Source organism: Melanotaenia boesemani, chromosome 8 (genome assembly GCF_017639745.1).
Source record: "Melanotaenia boesemani isolate fMelBoe1 chromosome 8, fMelBoe1.pri, whole genome shotgun sequence".
NCBI classification, from domain to species: domain Eukaryota; kingdom Metazoa; phylum Chordata; class Actinopteri; order Atheriniformes; family Melanotaeniidae; genus Melanotaenia; species Melanotaenia boesemani.
The window spans coordinates 16279278-16286772 of NC_055689.1; positions in this window are offsets into that span (position 1 = coordinate 16279278).

Consider the following 7495-nt stretch of genomic DNA (forward strand, 5'->3'; position numbering starts at 1 on the left):
AATGCTGAAGCAGTGTGTGAAAAACCAAGTCCACCACCTAAAATTCAGTAGGCTATCGAACCTGCATTAGCTGCAATAACTTGGAGCAATAACCTAATGTTTAGTCCTAGGAAATTTTTATTTTATGTCCTAGTGTGTAAAACTTTAGACTTAAATGAGGGTAAACCTTCATTTTTCACAACAGTATGCTATTTTTTAAACATCTCAGACATGAGTTTAAACTTTTTCCCTCCTGCACTCTCATTTTTACACACCAGAGGGAGTCTGTGTGCACTTCTGTTGCAGGCTGTGCACTGCAGTCATTGGTGCATTTTATTTCAACCCCACAGAGTGAGAATCCAACTGTGTTTGTGTATGAGATAGAGATAGAAAACATATCCAAAAGGCAAGCCACTTTAAACATCTCAACAGCAACACGATGAAAGTGGAATAGAAAGTTCTGTTTGACACTTGACCCCAGTCATTGATTAAGTGTCTCTAGTCTTTGGAGTTTTGCATGCTTTAATGGCCATATGGCTTTTCAGACTTATTCTCACACATAGATACCCTATGTCAGACAGTATAACAGCTTTTCCACCCCATACACACAACCTTGGGCACACATATAAACACAAGTGTGTGGTCACATGACGAGTCAAAGCGTGTACAGAGGGGTGATAATCGCTCTCCTCAGGCTGTGTCTTTGAGGTCATGATGGGACACAAACCATCAGAGGGCAGATGTTACAAGTAAAAGGAACACTTTCATCTCCTCTGTGAAATATGTGTGTCAAATCTGATAATGACACAAAGACACACTTTGCACCCACTTAAGGCAAACGGAATGAAGAGAGGAAATGTATCCTGCAACTGTGTGTTTTTGGGTTGTCAAATCATGCATTGGCTGATTTCTTCTGCCCTGGGGTTCACCTATTTCCCCCACCGATCTATTTCATCGTTGTGAGAGCATTTACTTTCAGTTCTTAGTACTTTAAAGAGGACTTCTAAACTTTATGTTGTAAGTGGTATTGCTCTGTTTCATTTTCACTCTTTTAAACAGGTGAACTAATACCTTTTGAACCTCTGGCTGAATATGAAGCCCCTCAATGTCCAGTTGAATTTACAGAGAAAAGAGTAGGAGGGGTTTGTGTGGGGATTAGGGAACAAAAGGATCCTTCTCTGTCATCAAAGAGGATCTACTCTCAACTCATCCCCTTTTCTGTGGAGACAGCTTTTTATTTTTTGGGAGAGGGAGTGATGGCTGGAGGGAGGAGGAAGGGTGGGAGATAGAGCTTGATGGTAGGGGATGTAGATTTCAAAGTAATCTTTAACTTTAAGCCCTACAGTCCCCATGAAATGAGGCTCTCTGCCCCAGACAGTGTTGCCTATATTGCTCCCAGTGGAAGTTTGCTACCCCCCTTGTTTTTTTTCCCCTTAAGCTTTTGTCATGGTGGCATTTAAAGTGGCATTACTCACTGGTCAAATGAAGGAGTCTTTTGGACGGACCTGAAAGGGATGGATTTTAACTCTTGAGATCAATGTTGCCTCTTAAAACAACACTAAGTGGATATAAATACTGTGTGTGACTGAGATTCGGCACATACCTAAACCAGATCTTCTTGATCATTATACAACAAGCCCAGTTAACCAACTGTGTTGTTCTTCATGATATTTTTTTTAAAATAAGATGTAATAATGGGAAGAAAAGCCTCATACAGTGAACAGTGTGAGATGTAACTCATATCAAACAACCCCAAAATATCAAATTAACTTAAATCTAAGGCCTGTTATTTTAAACAAATCTAAAGTCATTTGATGATTTAAGACCCCATAGGAGGTCACCTGTGCTTCCAGTTTCATTACTTTACAACTCTATTTATTTGGGCTCCCCCATCCCAAAGTTATTTCTCATCTTTTGAAGGCTGATGTCCCCTCAGGGTCACTGACCTGGGATCCCCTGCTGACCTGGTCCACCATGGGGAGTCAGTGTAATCACACAGAGGTAGCTATATGAGGTAAACAGGTTTAGTCACTGGCACAGTAGGTCATAGTGTTACAAATGATTCTGCCACAGAAGATTACAGTAAATCAGCTTGACAAGTATACAAAAATATTCTCATACAGCATCCTCAAAGCAACTTATGAATGCTATGCAATGGTTTTAGTGTTTTATGAGCTGCTTGTCTAAGATTGTGTTTTGCCCTAGCTGTTAAGTTTATGTTTTTTCTTCCTTTTCTGGCTTGCCATAGGAAAATTACAGTTATTGACAAATTCCTGCTCTGAATTATTGGAGTCCTCCTTGGCCTTCTTCCTTAACACCACTTTACTCAGTTCAAAGGTATCATGCAGGGTGATGCTGAAAGGATGATGAATAAAACCAAAAGGCTATTTGTTTCCATCATTTTCTCTATTATTTGATGTATTTTTTGTGTTTCATTGCATTTTTGTGAATATTAAACTGGGTTTGAGGTTTGATTTATTTATAATATTCAGATTCCAAAACTAATTTACTACCATCTATTTTATACAGTAGTTCCTGCTTAGTTTAGATCAACAGCCAATACTCTCCAAGCTTCTCTGCAAACACATAACCATACATGCAAATTTCAAAGTGAAAGAAATCATCCCTTTGATACTGACTGAGACACCTTAAAGATTTCTTATAAGAATGATCTGAATAGGATTACTTTCTAGCTAGATGATTACGTGACATTAGACGTGACAGAACTTTAGTTGTTGCTTCAGAATCCGATCGCTGCTTCAACAGTCATAACCAAGTTTGAAGGAGAAGGATGAAGGAGATGGCGCACACCAAGCACGTGGCAAACACTTCACAAAAGTCAACGTCGTCTTAGATCATTGCAGAAAAAAAGGAAGGGCATTTCTGTTTTCATATTCATCCTCTGTTACAGGGAGCAATTCCGTCAATGCGGCGTTGTCAGGGAGGTTTTGGATGTCATATAATAATAATGGATTAGATTTATATAGCCCCTTTCAAGGCACCCATTGCGCTTTACATTGTGTTCAATATTCATTCGTCCCTCAGTCATACTTAGTGACGGTAAGCTACATGTGTAGCCACAGCTGCCCTGGGGCAGACTGACAGAAAAGTGGCAGCCAATCCGCGCCTACGGCCTCACCGACCATCCAAATTCATTCACCAGCGATGCCAACACTGGAGGTAAGGAGGGTGAAATATCTTGCCCAAGGACACAACGACAGATGACTGGGGGGAGTAGGAATCAAACCGCCAACCCTGGTTATTGGACGACCCGCTCTACCGCCTGAGCCACTGCCACCCCAAACGTGGCAAATATACTGGCAAACGGAGTTATGCGACACAGGGGGCAACCGATTCTCCACCCCGACCCTCCACGGAGTGCAAAATTTCAAGGCATTCCTGTTCAAAGGTATGAGAGCAATCCAGCCGAAATAGTTGTAGCATGTTACACTTGCATTTTTCGGAGCAACGCATACGTTTGCTTTCTAAGTATTTTATTTTCTGGTACCGTGGCTCCCAGTCCAGACTTTCCCCTCCACCTGTCAACATCGCCCAAATCCAGAAGTGGCACTAGTCGCAACAACTTGTGAGGCTGGTCACGGTCACTCTCGGAGTGGCTGACGCGACCACTCTGCGTGTTTGAGGCCACAGTAGCCTGCTACCGCTCTGAGAATGAGGCCTACATGTTGCTGCACCTTTCAGAATGGTTTATATTACATGCAACCACATTCAAAATGTTCACAGACACTTTAAAGTTGGCCGGTTCAGTTTGCAGCCACTGACTGACTGGTTGTGGAATATTCTCAAAAGTCGTTGTGACCAGTGCCACTTTAGGATCTCGGCGTTTCTCCTGTTCTGTGAACGAGACTGGGGATCATCCGATGGAAGGGCAGGCCAGGCTACACGAGGAGCTTACTACTAGAAGCAACCATTTAGCGCCAACACCCCAATCGATAGACTTTAGCAAATTGATTTTCTAATCAGGTGTCTGCCACCAGGTTGATTTGTCACAAGCGTGGGTCATGCGCATGTGGTGGCCTATTTAACCGTAAAATTGGAATTTGATGCCTGCGCTGACAGCGAAGAGTATTCTGTTCTGTCCCTTTGATTTTCAGCACCACGTGCAGTGGACAGCGCCAAGCCGAGCGATCAGTGACACCTCCAGATGCAGCTCAACCACGGATTTGTGTAATAAAAGCATCCTGATGTCACCTTGATATCATGCATATTCCTTGGATGTCAGTAAGAATATATAACAATGCCATCAGTGTGAATGTTCTATCCGCTGACCTCCTGTTATACATGGCACTTGGACGATTGGCTGCTTGACAAGCGTGAAAGTTGCTTCTTATTCCACATCTAGAATTCAGTTAAATAAAATCTGTAAGATATAACACACAATAATTTTAGTCTTCTTTGTTTTCTTTTAAAACATCTTGAAATACTTTCCATTCATTCATTTTAAGGCGTCCTGTTGAATCAAATTACTCTTACAAAAATACTGTCACAAACTACAGTAATATATGTGGGCCATTTCTTTTATAAAACGGTCACATTAAAGAATTTGCTCTAAGCACTTGGTCAAAATGTATCACTATAATTGTAAATTAAAATAAATATTATTTTAGTTGAGTGTCCGTTTTGGATATATTTCAAGTTTAATAAAGACATTTAACTTCAATGGAGTGCCTTTTTGCCCCCAAAGTCTTTCCCTTAGTAGAAGAACAACTTCTACCATCAAATTCAGTGTGATCTTATTAAAAAAAAAACACACACACACACACACACACACACACACACACACACACACACACTTTCAAAACAATTTCTTCAAAATATTTATTTGGTTGCCATCAACTTGGAGGAGAAGAATATATTTAGTATTTCAAACTGGTCACATTGCAATATGCTGGTATTACTATCTGCATGTGATGTTCTCGCTTTTGTCATCTAATTGATTTTTAAGTTTTTATTATAATTAATATCCTTAAACATAAAATCTAAACTGAAATATTTGTGTATACTTTAGAATAAACCTTGAAATCTTTTTGCAAAACCAGACAAAATCTAAAAAACTTTAACTGAGTGTGTCAAATAAATATTTAAATTGGTTGAGAGCTTATTTAGAATCAAACATCCTCTTCTGCTGTAGAGGACTGAACTATTTGTATGATTTGTTTGATGACACAAATGCATAGATAGATAGATAGATATATAGATAGATAGATGTTATGCCCTCTTGTGGCTGAATTTATTCATGACAGTTTGTAAATACTTCCAGTGTGAACAGTACCACACGTTACAAGAGTGTAATTGTACTGAGTGATGTAAATGAAAACAGATGCATGTGAAGTTACATCAGTCATTTTCACAATCATGTTGGATAGATGAGAAACAGATGAGACTTAAGATTAATTATGTCTTGATGCTAATCATGGAATCAGTTATGATAATTATTTTAATATGCAGGTCTGTCAACAAAAATGTATTATTTTAACTTTATTTACTTTGAACTTAATTTATTTTTAGTTCATCTAGTTGCACTCACTCTTTTTTTTTAGGTTTTTAATCATTTAACCTAATTGACCTCAGCCTCTTGAAAGCCCTTCTTGAGACAGGTGCTTCCAATTAACATTTACCATGAACACTGTGATAATAGCATTGGATAACTATTGAAAGTTTATATGTGCATGGAATCTGTCCCTGTTATCTTGTCTTTAGAGGTAATTTAATGGAATTAGATGTAGAAATACAGGAGAGGTGCGAGGAAAGAAAGGACATGTAAATATAAATAAATATTTATTGATTTAAGATTTTATGCTTAAGAAACTTTGGCAGAATGCCAGTAAATAGTTATTCTTTTCCACCATGCTGATCGTTGTTTTTAGACCAGAAATAAACTTTGTTTAGAGTGGGACAAGTATCTAACACTAACCCATGAATGAGGGTTCTCAATGCGATTATGATGGCATTCCTCATTATGACATCAAATTTAGTACAGGTAAGAATTTTTAGAATATGGGTTAATTTGTGTCACTGGTTTACTGTCATAAGGAGGTTTAAAGATCGCATCCTCACCTGGTGAAGCTGATGTTAGATTTGGACATACAATTAATCTGTTATAAATAAAGGTTCTACACAAAAAAACAAAAACAAAACAACAACAACAACAAAAAAAGTAAAATAAAATAAATATATATATATATACCATTTTTTAAATCATTTTTCATTTTTCTTTTTACTGAAATAATTTACCATTTTTTGCTGATTCCTGCTGACTGTTCACCAGAGAGATACTATAACAAACAGGAAATTATGCTCATTGTGCTGTTACCCTGACAGGTAACATGACTTTTCACAGAGGTAAAGACAAGCTGCCACTTAAGACAGATAAGAATCTCACTAGAGGTGTGACTGCATGTTCATCATGAGACTGTTAGCTCAGGGTTATGGTCTGCATTTGCTAAAGTATAAAATTAGCTCTGCATGCCTTGAGGCTGCATGTTTAACAAATGCTCTGCTTCTCTGTTTTGTTTCTTGTCCTTCACCTGAGTTCACCTTACTGCTCTTTGTTATGATAACTGCACTCAGTTTGAGTTCCTACTGAAGTGTCTGATAACATCAAACAGATGAGACAAACAGTGGTTCTTTTGATAGTGCATGTAACAGTAACATCCCAAGGCTACTTATCAGAGAATAAATTTCCTTATTCCAAAGCAACCACTGTTTATCTAACTGATGACCTTTTCTTAATCCATTTCTCTCTTTTCACACAATAACCACTCTTCTTTATAATGCAGAGTTGTTTTAGATTGTTGTCACTGAGCTGCTGCTGCAAATAAAAAGACAAATATAAATTAATTGAATAAAATAGAAATATAAATTATGGATAGTATATGAAGAAATAATAATAATAAAAACTGCCAGTAATGATAAAAAAAAAAACTTTAGTAAGAAATTATCAACCATGTCCAGAATATCCACACAGCAAATGAGTAATGACTCTTTAAAAGTCCATAAATTTCAAGCTTATACTGTAATGCAGGCAACTGAGATCCCTAAATAATCTCAATGAATAATCCTAAACAGTGATCAGTGATAGGAAACCTTAGCTCAATTTTCCTGTGGGCACCGGAATGCACTACAGCTTCATGGTTATATGTCCAGCAATTAACTCAGCTCATGGTCAGATAACCACTGTGTGTATTTAATAGCCTTTAAATGTTTATCTACATTTGATCTAATGTTGTATTGCCTGCGCATGCTGTCCCGTTCTGTCTCTGGAGAAAATGGATATTTTTTCAGTGGTCTTTTAAATGCTTGCTGCAGTATAGCGTTATCGTTACAGACTACAGCCAAGATTGTTACTACATCTGAGTTAATAGGCTGTTATACCTTCAGCGAGGGCATTGCAAATTATTATGTTTTGTTAATGTGTGTGATACAGAAATATGGCCTCCAAAGCCCCTAGCCTTTTTGGTGTGTATGCATGGTAAATGCAACAACTACTTCTTTT